This window comes from Leopardus geoffroyi, chromosome D4, assembly GCF_018350155.1.
Source record: "Leopardus geoffroyi isolate Oge1 chromosome D4, O.geoffroyi_Oge1_pat1.0, whole genome shotgun sequence".
In the NCBI taxonomy this organism is placed as follows: Eukaryota; Metazoa; Chordata; class Mammalia; order Carnivora; family Felidae; genus Leopardus; species Leopardus geoffroyi.
In genome coordinates this window covers 34636488-34660868 of record NC_059342.1, presented here as the reverse complement: position 1 = coordinate 34660868, position 24381 = coordinate 34636488, and the positions used below count along the sequence as shown (strand labels likewise).

General features: G+C 35.3%; 1 protein-coding gene across 47 annotated transcripts in view; it reads left to right on the top strand.

Annotated features, from left to right (window-relative positions):
• Positions 1-24381, top strand: part of PTPRD (protein tyrosine phosphatase receptor type D) — a 2239943-nt gene that overhangs the window by 1532465 nt on the left and 683097 nt on the right. For all 47 annotated transcript variants that reach the window (XM_045470157.1, XM_045470168.1, XM_045470171.1 and 44 more), the window contains one exon: positions 20663-20702. The gene's annotated coding sequence lies outside the window, so the exon portion shown is untranslated. The remainder of the gene's footprint in view (positions 1-20662; positions 20703-24381) is intronic.

Here is a 24381-nt window from a genome sequence, read left to right as displayed (position 1 = left end):
AACCCTCCATTCTGTTCAGCTTTTAGAAATTCTAAAATATGTTCTTGCTGCAATGAATTCAAAATACACCATTTAAATCACTTCAAGTACAAAACCATTTTTGAAAAAAAAATTCAGGAACTGTTATTTATGAACATCAGGCTGTGGTGCCACCGATTTCTTTATGCAAGAGCATGGTTGAATATGTAAAGTAGCTGGCTAAGATTCCATACTCCAGTATAAATGTTCAGGATTTGTTTTAAAATTTTACACCTTTAAAATCTCTAGGATTTTCTAACTTAATCCATGCTTGTTAAGGAACAATACACCTCGGTGGGAGGAAGAGACCAAGGCATATGGTGTTGCTTTCTTAAGCCTGGCATCAGAAGACTCTGCCAGGCAGTATAGATCATGTGAAAACACCATAGAGTAAAAGTATTCAAGTCTGAGCACCTGGTTTCAGATCCTGGCTTTGCTAACAAATTAATGTGGCCTCCCCCTTTCTAAGCCTCAACTCCACATCTGTGAAAATATACACTTGAGTTTTCTATCTCTTGTGTGGGCTTGAGGAAATGAAATGGCATTACTTAGGAAACAGCTGTGAGCCTAGCACACAGTAGAAACTTAATAAATATCTGTCTTCTTTCTTCCAATCTTTGAATTTTAGCTTCCTCATCTGTAAAGTAGGAATTGAAAAAATGCTGTCAGGGAGAAAAGATGCATTGGTAAATTCCAAAGTTAGCTAGAGAAGATGTGCTCACCTCCAAACAAAGCCAAGAGACAACACATTTCAGGTGGACACCAGGCAGTCTACCAGCTTTGAGCAAAGATATGGTAACAGTAGTCTGTCCAGAGGGTCAACCATAACAAATAAAAAGAATGTTCAGGGGTGCCTGGGTGGCTCAGTCGGTTAAGCATCCGACTTGGGCTCAGGTCATGATCTCACGGTTCGTGAGTTCGAGCCCCACATCAGGCTCTGTACTGTCAGCTCGGAGCCTGGAGCCTGCTTCGGATTCTGTGTCTGCTTCTACCTCTGCCCTTCCCCCACTTGTGTTCTGTCTCTCTGTGTCTCTCAAAAATAAATAAATGCAAAAAAAAAAATTTAAAAAAAAGAATGTTCAACACATTGACTTACTGCTACTCTGCAAGTTATCACCCTACAAACAAACATTGAATCAAAAGGTTGTTTGGTGAACATGAAGTCAAGGCACATTGGCTGAATTATCAGAGGTCAGCAGACATTTTCAGTAAAGGGCCAGAGAGTAACTATCTCCAACTTTGTGGATCATGCAGTTTCAGCCGTGACTGCTCAGCTTTGCTGTTGTAGCAGAAAGCAGCCACAGACGATACATAAGCGGATGGCCATGGCTGTGTTCCAAAAAACTTTATTTATAAGAACAGGCTGGCAACTGGATTCCCATAGGGCTTAGTTTTTGGACTCCTAGATTACATGGTGAGTGTTATCAAGATAGCACTCTGGGTGCACCTGTTTTCCCGCAAGATTAGAACTACAGAATGGATTTGATATCTGGATCTGGAGGTCATGAAAACAATTCCTTAAGTTCATTCACTGCCAATGTTTGTTTCCCAGCATCCTGTGTTTCAGAAAGAGAAACACTCTTTGTGAACGACACATTTTCTCCAGATATGTAAATAACTTTGATTATGTTCCAGGCCAGGTTTTAGCCAGGAGGCCATTCTACCTATTTAAGGTATAGCTTTGTATGCCTATATATTTATCTAGGTCATTGTATAGAATTTGTATAGCTATGCTTAGATTTTTTTATGTTTGTTTTATAGTTTAACTCTCAAAAAGCAGTTACCTTAGTTTCATATTTTCTACTTTATTATTAGTTTCAATGTTTATTTATTTATTTTGAAAGAGAGAGAGAGAGAGAGAGAGAGAGCATGCGGGTGAGTGGGGGAGGGGCAGAGAGAGAGGGAGAAAGAGAAACTCCAGTAAGAGAATTTCTGCACTGACAGCACAGAACCCATTGCAGGAGTTCGAACTCATAAACCTTAAGTTCATTACCTGAGCCAAAATCAAGGGTCAGCCGCATAACGGACTGAGCCACCCAGGCACCTTGTATTTTCTACTTTGATATTTCGGGAGAGGGAGAAGCTTCTTACCATTATCTCTTTGTACCATTTACAAGTAATACTCATAAAAATATTATAACAAAACTCCTAAAAGTATGTAGCACTAAGTAAAGATTCAAACTTTTTGGCAGGGAAAAAAATTTAAATAAAAATGAGAATAATAGTTATCATACACATTGAACAAACATAGAATTAGTTCCACTTAAAGAACTGTAGTAGTTTTGTAGATATTCAGTTCTGCTGGGCTCTCACCATTTCTTTCAGCTAGTGCTTGAAAGTACAGTGGGGGGCGCCTGGGTTCCTCAGTCTGTTAAGAGTCCAACTTTGGCTGGGTGACAATCTCATGGTTCCTGAGTTCAGGTCCCCTCCTCGCTCATGGGGCTCTGTGCTAACAGCTCAGAGCCTGGAGCCTGCTTCAGATTCTGTGTCTCCCTCTCTCTCTGCCCCTCCCCCATTCGCACTCCCTCTCTCTCTCTCTCAAAAATAAATAAATATTAAAAATATTTTTTTAAAAAAGAAAGTACAGTGGAAGGGAATTCTCTGACAAAAATAAAAGGAATACATCTGGGAGTATGGAAAAGTGACGGTGCAGGCAGCCTAGAGCAAACTGTTCTCTGCCAAGTCCCCAGCTCACCATCTCTCTCTTGCCCCCTTACCTGCTTTCACATGAATAGAGCCTTCTCACCTTCTTCCTACATTTCCAGCCATGCTCTTTTTTGGTCTTTTATTCACCCTACATCCTGTGGCTATTTGGAAATGTTACATGTCCTCAAGAATTTTATATCCAGACATGACACAGGAATGAAGATAGAAGGAAAAGAGGAAAAAATGTATTTAGCACTTGCTATGGTGGGGGGGGTGGGTTCCATTGTTTTATACATTTTATAAGCTTGCATCCTCTATCTAATGCTGCGAAGTTATTCGCATTCTATAGATGATGAAACAAATTGATTTCTCCAAAGTTACATAGTTTAACCAGCTGCACCATCACACGCACTTACCTCTGAAGTTCTTGGCTTGAGATGTCAGCCAGCCATCAATGCTGGCTCTCTCACTGTGCCCCTAAGTTTCCCTGAAATCAGAACTCCTAAGAAACTGGCCATGGTAAAAAGGACACTTGTGCCACACCTCCTAACTTTTAAATGCTTGTTCTTCTAATCATCTTTGGATTTTTCTGTGGACAGTTTTGTTAGTAAGCTTCAGCCTACCACCTGATAACTCTTTTAAAAAAGGGAAAGACAAAAGGAATCATTCTAAGGATATTTTTACCTTAAACCCTTATTTATGAAGTAAAATTGATGTTACCTGATAAAGACATCTCAGAGTTCAGTTGGCCATGGGGAGAGTAATTTTTAGAGCAGGGAACCCTCTTCCTAGTGCTGAAATTGCAACATGTAAGCATGTTCCAGCCATGAATAAACTAGCTCTGCCATCTAGCATATTTATAAACCTTAATACTTCCGAGAATTTCTTCTTAGAGAAGCTAATCTTAATGGTTGAGTCATTAAGGTCAAATTCACTAATACAAGCTGTTGTCTATATATTCTTTTTTCATGTTGTCTATATATACTTTCTTCATTCTACTGTAGTTACTCTTTGTACTCTTTTTGGAATAAAGTGACATCTAAACATACAAGTTAGAGGAATTTTTTTTTAAATGTTTATTTAGTCTTGAGAGAGACAGACAGACAGAGCATGAGCAGGGTAGGGTCAGAGTGAAAGAGGGACATGGAATCCTAAGCAGGCTCCAGGCTCTGAGCTGTCAGCACAGAGCCCAATGCGGGGCTCGAACTCCCAAGCTGTGAGATCATGACCTTAGCCAAAGTCAGACACCTAACTGACTGAGCCAGCCAGGTGCTCCAGCTAGAGGAGTTTTTGACAAACCAAGTAACACTTCTGGGTTTCAGCTTACTCATCCATAAAATGAAGGTATTTGACCAAATAGTCTCGAAGACCCATTCCAAATGCAAGATTCTGGGTTCATTTGATCCTGAGATACACATTGTTAGGCTCTCTCATTTGCACTTGGTCTAGCTTTAATGCCAAATACAAAGCACAGAATGAATTACTTCCTGATATTAATGTTTATTAAAAGGACTTACAGTTGTGTAGATGAAATTTTATTTTTAACCCAGTACACAGTCTTGCAGATTGCCTTGTGGGAGCAGAAGTCTTTATGCGTTCGTGTTCAAACCAATTTAACTTTCATTTTTAAGGACAGTTGGAAACATTCCAGTTCTTTGAAGTATAAAAAATACCTAATGGCTAAACTTGTTGGCATATGCTATATTCTATGCTTTATTCTTCTCAAACCTTGGGCAGGCTCAACCAAGAGGCATAGGACTCTATCAACAGAATGGGATGTCTATGGGACAGAAGAGAGGGAGAAGGGTAGGAAATGGGGACTAACAGGAGACGAATAAGGAAAATATTAAACAGAATTTTCATTCAGTATACACTGTGCTGGGTCTAGGGATAAAACAAACAAACAAGAAACAAAAAACCAAGTAAGACATTTTAGGATTTTCACCTAGGGTCTTTGTCTAAGCTCGACCCACCCACCCACCCCCCTGAGAGTTCCTTATACCTCACACTCAGTTTCCTCTATTATTAATATTACAATGGCACATTTAATTACATTACAATTAATGTTGACATATTAGTATTAACTGAAATTTATACTTTATTCAGATTTCCTTAGTTTTTACCTATTTTTTTATATTCCAGAATATCATTCAGGATTCCACATTACATTTAGAAAATATGTATCTTTGGTTCTTCTTGGCTATAAATTAACCACTTATTTCATTTTAACAATTATTTTCCTTTTATCTCAGTATCTTCACTTACTTTATTCGGGTAAGGTGTCTTAAGTCCTTTCTCTAATTATCAGAGCATTAATCAGTTACTCCATTGTTTAGAAATGGCTCTGGAAATCCCCACTTTATACACTGCCAAGCAATTTTTTTTTGTTTTAATTTCTGGAAACCTTGCAGGTAATGAGGGACAACTCTACCCAGAGATCAACGAGAACTTATGGTTAGTGAATCAAGGTTTTCTTTGGATGGCTAAAGGGTAAGAATCTTTATTAGTGAGTAAATGAGCTGAAACTCTTAAATCTTATTCAGTTAAGATTAATCTAGTTAAATTTTAAGAGACATACACATATGTGTTGAATGTTTATAATTAAACAAAGAAATAGTTAAGAACATTAACGTTTAAACTGCCTTCATTAGTCTTTACCTCACCTTCTTAGGAAGGGTAAGGATGGGTCTTACCTTCTAATTTTTCTCATTTAATCTGTTCAATTGAGTTATTAAACCATGTATGAAATTGCGCTTGTATATATTTCAGATAGAAGGCCCAGGAAGTCCAGTGCTTTCTATTCCTAATTCAATCATAAAAGCCCTAGCAGCTTCTGAATAAAAGATCCTAGAAAATGCAGCTTATTTTCTAATACAGAATATAGCAGAATCAGGTTAATAAGAATTCCTACAAGGCATTCTTTATCTCCATAGTCGTCAGATGCCATTTAGACACATGATGCTCTGTGTAACAAGTTGGGGAAATATAATTAAAAAACAAACAAACAAAAAATCTTATCCCAACCCAGAAATCCTCTTCAAAAATGTTATGGAGAAAGAAAACACACTTATGATTGAATAGTCTTTAATAGTCATTAAAATCGGGGTGCCTGGGTGGCTCAATTGGTTGAGCGTCTGACTTCAGCTTAGGTCAGGATCTCACAGTTCCCGAGTTTGAGCCCCATGTTGGGCTCTGTGCTGACAGCTCAGATCCTGGAGCCTGTTTCAGATTCTATGTTTCCCTCTCTCTCTGCCCCTTCCCTGCTCACGCTTTGTCTCTCTCTCTCTCAAAATAAATAAACATTAAAAAAAAGTCATTAAAATCATTAAATAAGTGTCACAACCAATCCACTGCAATTGCAAAGGCAAAAAAGAAATCTCAACCTTTGGTATAGCCAAGCACATATATCCCATTTGCATCTATGTTTCCACGATAAAACATAACTAATCCTCACGTCAGAGTACTTGACAGAATCATTGGTCACACATCACTACATTTTAACTTTACCTGGTAATTGTGATGGCTATCTGTATTAGCTAATTGACCTTATCCAAAAGAAGAGGTGGGGTAAAGGAAAAAACTCATACCTTTATGACAAAAAAAAATTGTAGAAATTGGAGCAAAAGGCCCACCAAATTTCAGCTTCTACCTTTGCACAGAAAGAGCAATGGAGACACTACCTCCCTTAATACTGACATTTCTGAGAGATACCTGGTCCTTAAAAAAGATATTCCTAGGTATTTTTAGTTTCTAAAAAAGATACATTTCAAAGAGACAGGGAAAGAACTTACATTTACAAGTTTCTAAGGTAAATATTTTGATAAAAAAAGGTTGGGAAGGGATTAAACCTCTTAGTTTCAACAGGAGGACTTAAGCCTTATATTTTTTATTCCTCTTTGTTCTTATGAAAACCAAAGATTTCTCTTTCCATTCATGAAAAAGTGTTTACTAAGCATCTGGCCATGTGCCAGACTCTATGTTAGGTACTATGAATATTAATATTGGTGGATTGAAAAACAATCTAATCTCAGACTCCAGGAGTTCACCATCCTGGGAATGAGACCCATGGGCCACATGCCACATCAGTCCATTTATAGGTCCTCAGAAGACACTTTTGCTAGGAGGAGAGACATCTGAATAACCCTGGCCCAAACTTCATACTGCACCAGACACTGAAAGTTCTTGCTTGATTTGGAAAAAGGTACTCTGTGAATATTCCTGCATATTGCAGTTACTTTTGGCCAGTAAAATAACACTAATTGCATGGTGTTCACGTCTCCTACACTGCCCACTGCACACACTACCATATTCCTTGTTGATTCTTACAACAGCCCTGTGAGATAAGTATTACTTCTATGCCCATTTTACAGATGAGTGCTGTTAGTTGGTTAACTTGCCCCTAGAGAAGTAAATAGGAAACTCACGTGAATGTAGGTTTATCTGACTCCAAAGTACAATGACACTGTAGCTACTGTTTGGGAGTTTAGGTCAGAAGACGGCTAGTCTATTAGCTGAGCTTTATATCTTATACAACTGTGTGCAAATACAGCAACTAAGACCACCTGGAGTAGGAATGATCCCTCACATTTGCAATGTACTAAACAGTTTCACATCACTTTTGCACATGTTTTTTTTCACTTTTTCACTTTTGCACATGTTTCACTACAAGGTAGGTTTCTTAAACCCAATTTAGGTATTACAAACCTGAGATGCATAAAGGTCAAATAACTTGTCCAACATCAACCTCATCCTTAGTGAGGGAGGAGCTGGGACTCCTCTCTAGATCTCCCAACTAATAGTTATCCATGGCTTGAAATTGGAAAATCTCAAGCTGGACACTTACTCTATGTATGGATTTCTGACAGAGCTATAGAGGTTCCAGAATTCACCTGGAGCCTGATATCTATCCCAAGAGCTGAGCTTGAATAATTAGGAGCTCTGTCAATTCTCGACTGCACCAAGTAATACTCACTCAAGCACTCTTTTATGTTTTCCTTTATGTGACTTGTAAATAAAATTCTTTTTGCTTGATATTTCCTGTGGCTAAAGAGTAATGTTTAAGTTTCTTCAAACTTATTTTTACTGTGCTTCCTAGAGAATGTTGTACACTATCTACCCCAAATTGGCCCCTGTTCTGCAGTTTTTATTCAGGTAAAACTAATTGCGTTTCCCCAGAGTAAGGAATGTGTAATCAATCCTATTGTTTGATTTCAATGGCTTATTGCTGGGTGGGAGAATTGTTATAGCAGAGGCAATTTAGAAAATCAGGTACAATTGACTCCAGTCAATTTTCATACTGCAGTCCCAACAGGAGAAAGTCATGGTGTTTTTTGCCAGAGATAGTGCAGTCATTAAATGAGACCCACCTGGGTAACTAATTCTCAGAGAGAACAGACGTGTGTGTGTGTGTGTGTGTGTGTGTGTGTGTGTGTCTGTACACATGTGCTTGCACACATGCCCACATGTGTTTACACATGAGTGTCTTCAGAATTGCTGCCAATCATAGAAGGAAACAACGATCTTATAAGTGGTTATCTCTAGTATTTTCTGCAAAATAATCACAATCAGAACCATTCCTTTACAGATTCTCATGGAGCTAGCCTTGAATGTGACATTTGGACCTCCTGTGGGTGTATGTTCTTTTGAAAAAGTTGAAAGGATGTGTTTCTCTGAGAGGTATGGGGAAGCTCAGGAAAACTCCCAGAGCTGACTAGCAGAAATCTGGGTTCTAATCTGAACCTGACTATTCCCTTTCCTTAAGTCTTGGGCAAGTAAGCTAATTTTTAAGCCTCTATTTCCTCATCTGTATGTGGAGCTTGGATCAGCTGTCTTCCATGACTTTTCCAGCAATGACATTTGATGTTCCCAACTCTGTCACATCCTTGGCAAAGGAAAGGTTTTATCTGAAAACACCAAGTTGATTACTGCATAATTGTATGGCATGTCTACAGACTATACCCCATGAGCCCAAAGAGGAATAAAGATCAAGGAAGAACAGAAGGAAAGAGTACAGCTGCCTATCCTAGCATGCAAGTGCATCTCCATTAGGAACAGATAAGTACATGCACAAGCACTACAGATGGTGGGTGATTAGCACCGTTTTCTCTTCTCAGTGAACGATAATGCAGCCTACATTTCATTAATGTGAAGTGCATCTACTGGTCTGAGAAGTCCCTTACAGAAAGGTTTCCCTTGTGCACTTGACAGAGAGGGGAAAGGAAGGCAGGCTGGAAGATAAGACGTTGACATTTGTTATGAACCAGCTAGGTTTACAGACATTATTATCTCAATACCCTCACAGCAACACTGAGAAGTAATTAATGCACATGTCATTTGCAGGAAACTGAATTTGGAAAGGTTAAGCAACTTAGCAAGTTAAACAAAAACAACAAAACCTGGTAAGGAGCTGCTATGCAAACCTTGGCCTGACACCCAAGCTCTTCCCAATAGCACATTATATATGCAGAAAATGCCACCTCCTTTCAGTCACATCTATTTTTTTCTAATAGCCATTTCCCACCCCTTTTTGTGCATATCTTTTCAGAACATCACCCAGAGGTAGAGAACATTGTCTAGTCCCTGGGGGCATTCAGTATGACTCCATTTCTCTCCCTCATAAACATCTTTACTTCATGACTGCCCATTTTGTCCATATCAGCTTATTAAACACAAGGCCTCACTGTGTTTGGAGAATACTCTTTTTTATTGTTGGGAAAGAAATATCTTTAATAGTTTCAAGGCAGGCTGGTGTTGATGCTGGTAGCTGTGTCAGCACAGAGACAGCAACGGCCGCATCATGAAAAGCAATTGCATTTTTGAGAAGCAGCAGCTTTTTGTAATCTTCATTTCAAAAAGATCACTTTCAGAATGTGGCATTGGGTGGAAATGGATGCAGTCATCATTTTCGGGGGTTTTGCTGGGCTGTGGCAGCTGGGAACTCTTTTCTCATCTCCTACAACCCACAGACCCTCACACAAAACAGGAGGTAAAAATGCCATTGTCCTTAAAATAAAACTTGACTGTGCAGCTACATATTGTAAGGAAATTTTTATGGAGAAAAAAAAGTTTTTTGTAAAGGAAACATGATCACAGGATTTCAAGTAAAAACTAATCTGATGTTGAAAATAGGTGTTTATCCTTAATAAATAAAAGGGAATAGAAATCTTTACATAAGACAAACAAGCACTGTCCCCTTTAGTGGAATGACCCATTTTCACCTTTCCCATCCCATCATCCTGGTCTTGCTCAAATGCCAGCTACCTCAGGAGCTTTCTCACATCACTTCTGTGAGACATTTTTTCCCACTTCTAATATGTTTTTCATCTGAGTACTTCTTTGGTTGGGCATTTCCTTCCTATTTGTACTCTGGTTATTTGTGCACAAATTTTGTCTCCTCTACTCAGTCTGTAAACTCCTTCAGAAGGAATTCACACTTTCATTGATTTATATATTCATTAAGCAAATGTGGTTTGACAGTCAATTCACTGCCAGGAACCAACTAGGCATTAAGAATACAAATATTGATAAGGTATGTAATAACCACAACCTTTCCTCAGGATCTCGCATTCAAGTATGAGAGACATATAAACATGTATGGAAATTGTAATTGAGAATATGCAGGATGCCTGTTGGATCCATTGTATAACCTTCTAAATATTTTAGTACCTTACTGAATGAATGAATGGATGCAGGTTCCACTCTTAAATAATAGTAAAGGCTCTAAAGAGAAACAAGAGATAAAAACTGGTAGAGAAATAAAAAGCTATGACATATGGGTTCTTAGGAGCACTGTGGTCTTAGTAGTCCAAATTAAGTATTCCTGTGAGCCTAAGCCCCGAATCTTTCTTTATCAACTGTTTCCTCTGGCATGAAAAATTTTAAGCATTAACAACAATCTTAGGGAAGCAGCCAGGTGGAGTACAAAAACACAGCTTTGGAGTCAAAAGAAGTAGCAGATACAAAAAAGATAATATTAGGCAGTCTGTGATGAATGGCAATTCAGGATGCAGGTACTAAATACTATAGGAAACAATAAACCTGACATTATGCAGGAGAAACTTTATGGGGTAGGCATACTTACCAGAAAATGAAAAAAGGTCAAATGCATATGGAGAAAAGGCCAGTCATGGGCCATGTTTTCCAAAGGCAGAAAGATGGGCCATGGAATGGACATCTGTCATTTCTTAGTTTCATGGTTGAAGATTCCTGCCTGGTAATATTGCGGCCTGGTAATATTTTGATGTTAAATATTAAAATGCCATCTAAATTGTTTCATACATTTCTTATAACATCTTTTCCTGTTGGCAGTTTCTTCCTCCTCAATACTGTTTGATTCCTTAGCATGATCCCATGCAGTCTTTGCTTTCTTCCTATTTCCATAACTGATCAATTTATCTTTGTAAAATATCCTCCCCCAACTTCCAAATGTTATTATATTCCATAGTTCAGTTCTTGGCTTTTCATTTGAACTATCAATATATCTATATACTTATATCTATATCTTTATCTGTATCTATATCGATACCTATCTATTTCTATATCTATCTAGGTAAGTATTAACCATCTTAATAAAATTGAATGTTGAATTCAAGGGGAGCAGTATGATTTCAGGTGATATATTATATATCTCTATCTCTATCGATAGGTAGGTAGATAGATAGATAGATAGATAGGGACATATCACCTGAAATCATACTCCTCCCCCGCCTTGAGTTCAACATTCAATTCTATTAAGATGGTTAATCTAATTTTTACCATTAATTAGACCATTTCCTTCTTGAATTCCACCTCCATTTTACCAGAGGCTTAAGTACATTTATTCCTTGGTACACACTCTTTTATCAGCCTTAGTCAGACACCTGTTCTTCATATTCTTCATTTCATCCAGAGACTAATCATCATCAGAACTCCACTTCCACTGGATATTCTAGGGCTCAAAAACTTCTCTCCACAAAACAGGTTCTCCCATCAAATTCCTTACTTCTACTGATTATATTGTCATTCTCCCTGTCTCCCCAGTTTACAATATCAAGCATATTTGATTTCCCCCTCTTTCCATCTTCATGTCTACTCACTGGACTTGATTATTCTGAAAGTCTTCTTGTAATGTCTCTGGCATTGAGAACAATCTAAAAAAACTATTTTTTTTCAGCAAAAGTAATCAGACACAAAAATTTATTGTCACGCCATCTCTCCCACATTGCCACCTGCTTCATTCGGCTCTGTCCCCTCCTCCTCCCTTTGTGTAGGTTATCATTCCCTGTATGTCTAATCTCTAGCCTCCCCTAACCAGTCAGCACTTTGTGGCCTGATTACTTTGCTGAAAATTACATATTTAATAAACCCAGCCTCCTTATAATTATTTAGCAACTTGATGCTGTCCAACAGAAATATAAATCAAGTCACAAATGTGAGCTATGTGTGTCATTTAAATTTTCTAGTAGCCACATTATAAAATGTGAAAAACAGACAGGTGAAATTAATTTTAATAATGACATTGAAATCACACATGTCAATTTAGACTGACTACAGTTGAAGTGCTCAAAAACTCTATGTGGCCAGTGACTATCATGTTGGACAATGGAGCCCTGCTGTATACCTTGTACCTCTTGTTTACATTTTTTTGCTTATGCTCTCAGCCTTATATTCCTCCTTTTTTCAACAGAATGAGTTCCTGATAATATCTCAAGGCTCTCCTAGCTTAAGTTCTAACTCTCCTGGGTAGATTTCCCCAACCACCACAAGACTATGATCTCATCTCATGAGATGTAATACCAGGCAGCTGGCATGTCCTATGTCTGTCTTTTGTAATTAATGCATGAGAACTGCTTCATGGCCAGATTGTCAGTATCCCAAGGGCTGATACTTCTCTCTGTCCCTCATAGCACTTAGCAGAGTGCTTTTCATAGAGAAGGCACAGTAAATATTTGTTGATGGAAAGATGATAGTAAAATGTTACAGTAATTTTATTATACAAATAAGTTTTATTAATCACCACTCTCATATTATTTACCAAGTGGCTATAATACCACACTATACTTTCAGTGATTTCATTATAAGGTTAACTTTATAGGTTTCAGTAAAGATTTATTTTCCAAACTGTAACACTTATTCTGTTTTAGGATAGATGAAATATCAGAAATAGGATAACACACAGTAAATGGAAAGTCAAGTAAAACTAGTATAATATTAACTCTGTGATTTATTTGTATATGGAGTGATGAGAATATTGATAGCTGAAAAATAGTGAGCATAATAGTATTATGGAAGACATAATTTAGTGAGTTCCAACAAATATTGTCTGATTATCTTATCAGTATGGAGGAATTGTCAGAAACAAATTTAAAAAATTTAATAAAAGAATGTGTTGGAAAAAGTGATTTGATAAGGGATCTCCAACATCAGTTTGTATAGGGAGGTTTTGTACAATTACTCCATAGAAAAGTTTAAAGGCTGTGGCAAATGCGTTATCAGGGAATAATAGATACAATGGTAGGTTATATGTTTAAATATACAAGGAACACTTGGTGAGGTTTCACACAAAGAATTACTCACTAAAGTAATGAATCCTGGTGTAGAGGGTAAAGAAGTTGAATGTGGCTAATATTTTCTTTATTGTGAGGGGTGTGCTTATATTACTAATATTTCATATAAGATAGAAATTGCCAGTAGGCCAAATGGTGGTTAGTTTGAAGGACATGACTCATTAACATATTATAAAAATCTAGGGTAAGTTTGACAAAGCAGATCTTACATAAAAGTGTAAAATAAGTGAAATCTTTACATAGAAGGAACTCAAACTCTACCATAGCCAAATACCCTATTCTCCCATCAACCCTATTCACTCCCAGTTATTACCCACACCGCCTCCATTTTATGTGATAGAACTTTTAAGAAGTATTCTGATTTTATTGAGAGCACTTGAAGCTTAAAGATTTCAAGATATAAATATATGGTATAATGGCATTAGGGAAGCTAATGTGGTTGAGAGCCCCACATCAACTCTTAAAATTATACTATAATCTTCCTGCAAATAAAACTGATGCTAAAGTCCAAAACTTATAATATTTATAAAAATAGTTTAGAAAAAATTGCTTCCTAAGCTCCATTAATAGTTTTGGAACTCCTAGATGACTAAAAACAAAATCACAATATTTGTACAGTGTATATGCATCTGTAAGGATTTGTTTTCCATATAACAGCTATTGTCAAATGGGTAAAACCTAAGTTGAAAATTTATGAGTTGTATATATATTTATTCTTCTCATAAATAAGGTTATTTATTTATTTATTTATTTATTTACTTAAATGTAGACAAAAAGTCTGGGGACTTTTAGGCTTAGGTTTGGGGAGGTCAGGGAAAAAGCAAGTTATATCCTGGTCGATAGTTACATTTGGGGAATCCATCTGAAATAGTGGAGGTGTGGGTAGTAAATGTGCTGGACAAGATTCATGATGTATGCCAGAAGCTATGGAGCAAAGCCAAAATACAACCTGAAATAGTGATGGGAAGAACAATCACAGCAGGTGCCAAAGCTAAGGATAGAGTGTGGATTATCTAGTCAAGGGGACAAGCCATAAAAGGGAAAACAGAAGTGGATACTCAAGCAGATGAGTCTCAAATCAGCAAAAGAAGTAGTTCAGGAGTTAAGTCCTGGAGAGAGACAGTCCTTCAAAGAATGTCACTTGAAGCCTTTGTTTGTTTGTTTGTTTTGATTTTGCAGATAGAACTAAAATATATGAGTAGTAAGAGAGTCTGGCTTAAAGAAAAGGGGTGTGGAGCATGGGATAAGTACAAAATAGAAAGCTATAAAGATTTCTGTTAATTATAGCTATTATTAAAATAAAGCAGTTTGAATTCCAGAAATCTATTCTTAAATAAATCTATTGAGTCTTGTAAATGCTTCTTCAGCACTAAAATCATTGCAGAAAACTGGCACATTGCCTTAAGAAAAGAAATACAAACAAACAAACAAAAATCAAGAGTAATAATTAACTTTGGGTTTAAAAGGTGAAAAACCATCATTACTACAGGCAGCAACAAAATGTAGAGAAAATAAAACTGAACAGAGTCTGAGTAGGAAACCACTCAGTAGCTGGTTTGTAGTATAATATTTAGGCCAAAACAAAACAAAACAAAAAAACAAAAACAAAAAGACACAGTTTCCTAAACTAATTGAATTAATAATCAACTTGACCTTTATTTCTTCCTCCTCCTCCTCTTCTTCCTCCACCTTCTCCTTGTCATCTTCCTTCATCATCGTCATCATCATCATCATCACCTCTTACTTTACAATGGTCGACACCTTCTAATGACTACAAAGCCTTATACAATCTATGACCTGACCTACAACCTCTTCTCCCATCCCTGTAATACCAGGCTTTTCTTGGCTCATTATGCTATAACCACACTGGACATGTTTGTGTTCTTCAAATGCTAAACTCTGTTTCTATGTCAAAGACTTTGCACACATATGTCATTTCTACAGGTCTTCACTTCCTTCTTTTTCCATGGCTGTTCCTTCTATTATTCAGGTCTCACCTCAGTTATCACCTTTCAATAACATTTTCCTAACTACTCTATTCAGCATTTCCCAAAACTGCCTATACAGTATTTTGCTTAATTTCTTCATGGCATTTAGCTATATTTGAAATCATTAATTCATCTTGTCTGTCTGTTCATCTATCTATCTACAGTAGTTGTTTATTACCTATGTTACCTATTAACATATAATCTGTATCAGAGGAGAAACTTTGGCTTTTTCTTCTTCCAACTGTAATGCCTAATGTCTAGAACTTGTGGTAGATATTCAAAAATGCATCAAATAAATCAATGATTTAGTTAAGTATTAAGTGTTGAAATCCCTTTTATTTTTGAAACTCAGGACAGCTGTGAGAAAGAAGTATCATTTCCTTTATTATTTATATTTTATTGAAAAAGAGATTGACTACCTTATGAAATTAGTTGACTTGCCAGAATCATGTGGCAAGCAAATATGTCTACAAAGCTATTTTTGCCCACTACAATATCTTCCTTACCTACATGCAAATTATTGGGAAGTTTACATAAGATAATGAACGGAATTTAAAGCACTACATTAATGTAAGACATACATTTTATTTCAGTTCTCATAAATATGGCACACTTATTTGCTAATCACTAATAAACATCTGCTGGCTTACAATCTTTGGAGCTACATGAATTCCTAATTTTCTTATTTTTATTATGGAATAAGAATGCTTCAATCAGAGTCTAGGGAAGTTTACATAGGAATACACATTTGTATTGAATTCCCTTGAGATTATATTTGAGATTAGCTGCTGACCTCAAAGAAGTCACTTTCTTTGCAATGATGTCAACACCAACCTCAATGAAGTCACAGTCTATGTAATGACATCAAAACTAAGACAAAGCATTAAGTGCCCTGGGTGAGTACAAGGAAACCTTACACAAAGATGAAACTGCAGGTTGGCTTTTGACTTAACCCTCCCTACACCAGTAAGTCCTCCCTCTTGGGTGGACTTGAATATGTCAAGAAAAATTTAGTTTTAGTTCACAAGTTTCAAGAGAAAGTAAAACATAACTGGCATAATAGCAAATAAAAATATATTGATGTAAACAATCTAAAATTTTTTGCAAGGGACTAAACAGCAATAAAATAAATTCAACATTGATTCAAATTTGAATGAAAATGGGGTAATAAAAAATGAAGCGTAAAACTGAACTTAAATTCATTCATATACTTATAATCACTTTTGTATCTCAGTAAACTGAAGAAAGCTGTTTCTCTTGGCTTTAGGATGAATCTTAGTATATATTAATCCTGGAAACATTAAAGTCATCATCAGTCTTCTTAATAAAATCTTTATGTTTATAGTTAATACTTTAATATATGAGTTAATTTAAGTGATTATGCCAAAGACGTGTGCTCCAATATATAACAATGAATTATAATAAGCATTTCAGAAACTAAAAAACTACAAATAAAAGACAGGAAAATTTTTTCAACTCACCTGGTAACCAAATTAATTAAAACAATTAATGATGCAGTTTTATTTATCAAATTGGCAAGAACAAAAACACTGAAGTATGACAATATTTACTATTAGCTTCAGTGTGAGGAAGGAGGTACTCATATCTTGCTGGTAGGAATGTTATATATTAAACCTTTTTGGAGTGAATTTGGCAATAGGTATTATAAAATGTATAATTTGATATGCAGGCTTGACTGAATCCAGGATTCTTCCTAAGGAAATAATCATGTTTCATGAAAATATATGGCCTTGAGGATGTTTATCACAGGGTTGCTTATACGAGAAAAAAGAACTGACAACAGCCTTTTTGATGGGTCTATCAAATTATGTTTCATACATAAAATTAAAATTTAAAATAACTATGCAGTACCTAAAAATGTTGCAGAAAAACAACTCATATTATTTAAAAATATTCATGGAAAAATAAATAAAAAATAGAAGCAACATGGTGCCATTTCTGAACTTATAAAATATATATTTGTACATAGAAAACAGAATGGTTACATACCAAAAAAGTCAATAGCAGTTGTCTCTTGGTGATAGAATTATGAATGAATTTTTTCTCTTTTTTCATCAAAGCTTTTTACAAATTCTCAACAGTGAATATTAAGTTATTTTTGTAAATAGGAAAATGTGTATTAGTTTTATGAAAATAAAAACTAAGTAGTTATAAAATTATGATTAATGATTTAATCTTGCACAAAGGTGAGATAATGAAAAATGGGTAATATCGCAGGAAATAGAGAAAAGAAGAAAAAATCAAACTATAAAATTAGAAATGTAGCTAAGTATAAAGAGAGGGATGGGAGAGATGAAAGACCATATTTCAGAAATATGTTTCAGTTCAAGGACTATAAGAAGGTACTAGACTTTTCATTTTTACTGTGTATGCCAAAAATTCACACTCAGCAAATTGTACATGATTTTTTTAAAATGTGTGTTTCTTTCATTTATTCTCTTTCATCAATATCTGAAGAGTTGGTATTAATTCTTTCTAGGTGTTATTAATGACTTGGAAAATTCTAAATGAAATTAAACATAGTACACAAATTAAATCCACTGAATATTATGTGTAATATCAGGTGCCACCATTAACCATAATCTTTCATAATTATTATTGTACTGGTGTTCTTTCTGCAGTCTGTAGTACTTTGTACAATAGGAGGCATTTCTGTGCACTTTATCACATTTATTCTCACCAAACCTCTTGAAAGTATTGTATTATTTTCAGTTTACAGATGAAGAAACAAAAATCTAGCAAGTTTACATGACTCCCCAACATCCCAGCAATGCTCAAAACAAATGGAAAACTAACAAAACCAAGTCTACCATGAATCATTCTTAAACTGAGTATTACTTTGGGAACACCATTCCATACCAGCCATGAAATTCCTATGTTTTATTTTCTTTTTATAATAATAAACTGTAATTCCAAAATTATTCACTCTATTACTACAATTGATCTCTGAGTATGTATGAGCTGCTTATTATAGAGCATCACAGTACAGAATTTCCAGCTACTTTCAGCCAAATTATATCACAGTTTCTTTTCCCATATTCCAAGCACATGTTGCAAAGACTGAGTGTTCAAGATCTGCAGATTATTTTGACTTCTTTTTAAGAAATTTAGCAAAGCACCATTCCTCACTTCCAATTTGATTTAGAAAGTATATATGTAAGAAAGTATATATCAATATTATTTAAAATACGTACTTTAGGTGAGATGATTAAAAATATCTATTAAATAAGCAATTAGAGATCCAAGAGCCTTTGAAGTTAATTTCAAGATTAAACTGGAGGCAGATTATTTTACTACTATGATATTTTATTTTTATTTTCTATCTATATTGAGGACTTTTAAAGATGAAATCAGAAAGTAGACTCTAATGAGCATAAGAAATAATGAAAATTAGCCTCTGATTCATTGAACTCCTTTTTACCCTTGTTCTGGTTATTTGGAGGAGGGAAGAAGGATGTATACATCAAATAGATAGGCCATTTAGCACCCTGACTCTGGATTCCTTTATCTATTCCCATTCAATGTCACTTGCCTCCATTCAATGGCAGCCATCTGCTCTCGTCTATAGGCTAGCAATCCTCAAAATTATTTATATAGCTCAAACTTTTCCTCTGAGTTCTAGAAAACTTTACCCAACTTAAAATTTTCATTTGGTTGTCTCAAAGACATTTCACGAGTAATATGTCTAAAATGGAACTCTTCTATTCTCTTCAAATTTAATATATTTCCAATTTTCACTCTCTCAGGAAATGGCAGCACCATACATCTAGTTGCTAACGCCACAAACCTGGCCATCATCCTTCGTTCTTTACTTTGTCCTACCTTTACACAAACGACTTTTCTTTCTACTATCTCAATCATCAATCAATCCAGCATCCTTTACCTCCACTTCCAATATGGTAGTCCAAATTTCCTTAAAGAATTTCATTTCCATTTCCAATCATCCTTTCCCCAACCTGCTCCTAACACAGCAGTCATATAATCTTCTAAAACAAAAAATGCAACAATAACAACTTCCATTAATTGTTCCAAAGGATTAACTATGCATTTCATGTCCTATATGTTAAATATATTTTTACAGACATCCATTTATTTCTTTAGAGCTTTCTTAAGTTATGGTTGACACATAATATACTGTACATGTTAAAACATACAATTTAATGTTTTGACATATGTATGTACTTATAAGCTATCACAACAATCAAGATAACAAATATATATGTCAACTCCAAAAGTTTATTTATGGCCCTTGTAATGCCTCCCTCCTCCCTTCCCTGCCCACATCTGTAGATAACTCATCTTATATCACTCAAGCTCAGTTGGCAGTTTTCTAGAAACTTACAGAAATATATTAATACTTCCACTTATCTAAACTACTCATATAGAGTCCAAATTATTGGGGCACCTGTGTGGCTCAGTCTGTTGAGGGTCAGACTTCGGCTCAGATCATGATCTCACAGCTTGTGGGTTTGAGCCCCGCATTGGGCTCTGTGATGACAGCTTGGAGCCTGGAGCCTGCTTCGGATTCTGTGTCTCCCCCTCTCTCTGCCCCTACCCATTTGCATTCTGTCTCTGTCTCTGTCTCTCTCAAAAATAAATAAACATTAAAAAAATTAGAGTCCACATTATTGTTTCCAATTTCACTCTTCCAAAATGAAAAACAAACAAAAATAAGACAGGAACAAAAACAAAGAAACAGGTTTACAGGTTGAATGAAAATTATTTGGAAACGTCAGCATGACTATCCAGTTTGGAGAACGGCTTATGAAATTTCTTAAACACTAATCACACTTTAATACTCTTGTATTTTTTTTCAACCCTAATTTAAATATGTATATACTACTACTAAATGTCCACATTTTAATTAAAATTTTAATTACCCCTTTCCACAGCCCGGTTGTAAAGTATAGATTTGTCTCTTTTTTTCACATGATAATCTCATACTTTGGAAGAGTCTGTCTTCTAAAGATCTTGTGATGTTAGTTAAAGCACCTGAATGGGCTTTGTGTATGTTTACCAAAGAACCAAGTCTTAACAAAAGTCTACAGTGCAAGGAATATTTCATTTTGTAAGAATTTTTTATAGACTTTTTCAAAAGACATTTGTGTGTTTTTAATTTAATAATATTTGATGCTTATGAGTGTTATTCATTTAAAATTGTGATTACAAAGTATATTGAACTAATATTCTAAGGTTATCATTCATTTTTACAGAGTAATCATAGCATGTTTCCCTTCTTCTTTCTTTAAAAGGGATATTTTCCATTGCTCTCTACAACAATGAATATGAAAGCAAATGCCAAAACAAAACTAATTTCAGTTCTTTTTGGAATTTGACATTTTTCACTACCTAAGTAATATAAACATGTATCACCTAAGTGAGCAGTATTTTAATAGCATCATTTTCACAACATTTTAATTGTTGTCACAATTCTTCTTTGTTTAGGAAGACAGACATCTGGTAAACAGCCGTGGGATCTAAACAAGTAAGATTTAAAGCATGTTGTTGTTGTTGTTGTTTTCTTGACTTTCAATTTTTTTGTTTGTTTTATTACTTAATAGTATTTCTTTATTACTGTGGGATGTAGCTTTTTAGAAAAGTGTTAACGATTTTATTAAGGAGTGTGAGGAATAAAAGTAAATTTTTAACAATTTCAGATTATTCAGAAACTTAAAAACCTACCTGAATTCTGTATATAGTATGGAGGCATAAAGAAATTACAGATGGATTAAAATTTCAAGTTCAAAGTATAGGCATGTTTTTGTTAAGAGTGAATATGAGTCCATACAGTGAATTCTTACAAGGTATTTTTTTTTTTTTACAAAATATATATTGCCATACTTGTCTTAATCTTACCTCTTGTTTGTCAGTAGACTAGGTCAATGAGTGATTGATTTGGTTTTTCAAACCACCATACATAGAACCATGACTCAGTACAAGAGAGTTTGGGCAATGTGAGATCCATCCCCAACATTGGAAGGACATGTGTTGGGATGTTGAGGGGAGAAGATTCAGTTAATAATAGAGTAGGAAGGAGAAGAGGTGAAATGATGCTCAAAAAGAAAGCAAGTGAGTAAGGGGAGAATTGCACATAATAAGAAGGAAGAAAGCAGATTGCCATAAGGATAAAGAGTAAACAAACAGGTTACATACACTGCATGTTTCATTTGTCTGTATTTGGAAGAATGGAAATAGGGGTAGAACAAATTAAGAATAGAGAGTAGATATTGGAAAGTAAGGAGATGGAAAAACAGGATGTTGTTCATTGGTTGTACTAGAAAGGGGAACAGAAAAGAGTAAATGGTAAAAGATAAGGGAAGAAAGTTTCAATTTTTATTTTTTTCTACTTATTTGACAACTTAGGTCCTTGAAACTGGAACTTAAATGGTCTAAAAAACATAAGCAATGAACATTTTTAACTATTTTGTTGAAAAAAAATTCTAGACATTGTATAATTATGTGATGTTTCTAAGAATCTTGCTTTATTCTCAGTTTAAGCCATGCTTAAATGAAGAAAATATTTCTTGATTTATTCCAAGTTTTCTTATGAGTATTTTACACTTCCTGTACTCTTGAAATCACTTCACTTCTAAAAAAAGGAAAATCATAAATTTGAAGAGGTGAAGTAGGTTATTAAAATGCAATTCTAATTTACAGAAAATATATGTTAAACAATTCAAATTTACCATCAGAACAGTTCAAATTATTCCCGCATTCAGGGACACAAAGCCTTAGATTCACCCTGTGGTTATCCTGTAATTACTATTTGCAGGCAAGAGAAAGGTTAACACTGATGCTGATCTCAATTGTAATGCACAGATTTACCAAAGAACCTTGTAGAATTGACATTTTATTTTGTTCTAAAGCATAAATCATAAAGACTCAGCAAGCTAATGTCCCTTTCATTGGCATAATGATATAAATAAGTAAAAATTCATTTTTAGCAGCACTTGGAAGGTGTGCCTTTAGGTTTATGGTTGTTGCTGTTGTTTATTATTTTTTTTAGTGGACGTTAGGTGTTAATCATTGATCCTCACAATATAAGGTCTCTTCCTAACAGTGGAAGTATCTTGAGGAAAAGATTTTGGTTATCTATGATCCATTATGTATAAAACTATCACTAACAGTCCGCCAACCACTATTTTTCATAACTATAGAGCAGAGTTCAATGGTGGTACAGTAGAAAGTGCCCATTGCTTTTTATTCCAAAATACTGGGTGAAACCCCAACACCACCATTAAGATCCACTTAATCAACCTGGGCCTCAGTGTTTTCATGTTCAAACAAGGGTAATACTACCTACTCACAGGATTTCTACATTTAAATAGGTTATCAATTTGAAAGTATTTGGAATTTTGTCAACATTAATGGATGACACAACTGGTGAGACATGGGTACAAACTCCCCAGAGTTTCTTGTCCCAAAGCCCATGGGTCACATAAATGACTTTGTAAGGTTGTTGCGGGTGTTTGTACTTGTAATTCAACTTTATCATTACAAAAGTTATTTGGGGGGTAAATCAACCTATCATTTAAAAAGCTTTAGTCATCATCTTCATGGCTCTACAGCTGGAGCACAGGAAAAGCCTTTCAGTCTCATAAAAATCTCCACCTGCTGTTTGGTGCCTTACATTCCTCCTATGGAATGAAACTCTCTCCTATTTTAGTAGCAATAGCCTACGTGGTTTTACATACATTTCCTCAGATAATCATCAAATCAGCATGTAAAGAATATCTAATGACCCTCATTTGCAGATGATTCTCAGAAAGGCTGTGTAACATGACTGAGGTCATCTACATAGAAAAGGAAAGGAGCTGCAGTTGGGATCTAGAACTCTTTACACAGCTCCTTTACATTGTGAAACATCTGCTGCCTTTCCTAGTACAATATATAGTATTTTCAATACAAATGTTTGTGGAAGTATTATCGCAATAATTGTATCCACATTGGTGTAGAGAAAATGTTTACTGGAAAAAAGAGAGAGAGCAAAAGTGATTACTAGTTCCCAAGGAGTGGGGGAGCAGATAACGACTTGAAGGGTAGGTAGTCTCAGGAACTCAGTGCTGTGCCTTGAACAAGTTCTATGGGAAGGCATTAGTGAGCATTGAAAAAAAAAGTCTTCAATTCTTTCCTACTTGGTTGTCAGCAAATTTCTCAAGTCCTCCTGCATGTGCCTTTAAAATCTAATTCATCAGTATTCTTAAGATAGTTTAGCAGAGAGAAGTCCCAAGTCCTATATTTCTTTCTACTTATTGACATTCCTCTCCTCCTTAACAAAAACCCAAAGAGCCTCTTTTCTGTGTGTCTCTGCTTTCCTGCTGATGGTACTAAATCTGTGGTTCATTTGAGTTGGTCTAAGTATACTTGCTAAAGTCAGGGAAGAAGATAGTTATTATATACAAATGCACATTGAACAGTCCCTTTGAGACACCAGCCTCTTGAACCTCTTTAGAAAAAAAAAAAAAGCTGTTAGAAAAAAATGAGGCTCTTATATGATTGGTTAATACTTTAATTTAAAAAAATACTTATTTCTAACTAACCTCACTAAAATAAACCTGTTTTATCTTTTTTTAAAGACAAATTGTCTTCAAAATCAAGAACAAAGTCAAGAAATAATTCTTTTTATTCCTTCAACACACACATGCACTCACATGCACAGACATTCTAATATATACACTTACACGGAGATATAAAATGCAGGCACACAGAAAATATACAAGATTGTTCCCTCCTTTCAATGAAATATTCAATATGATATATTTTTTAGAATATGTTGAAAAAGTGATTTTGGAGAAAAGTTGAAATGATTGAGCCTTAAATGCACTCTGCCATTTTTAAACTTTTAATAATCGAAGCCTATGTAAACACTGTGTGGTAAGTAATCATCATCGTGCTTCATAAACAAGAGACTGACTGTGTTTAGAAATACGCTTTCATTGTGCTGATATCACAATACAGATTTCTCTTTCCTCAGATTGTCTCCAGTGTAAACACACTGCTTGACAAAGATGACAGGAAAGCTAAGTTGATTGCTAGGCAGCTGTATTGTTATTACCATAGATAAACACACTTATTTCTTCTTTGGAGTATTCCTGGTAAGGAATTTCTGGATGAGTATAATGTTTTCTTTTGGGTTGATTATGATCTTATTTATTTTAGGTAAT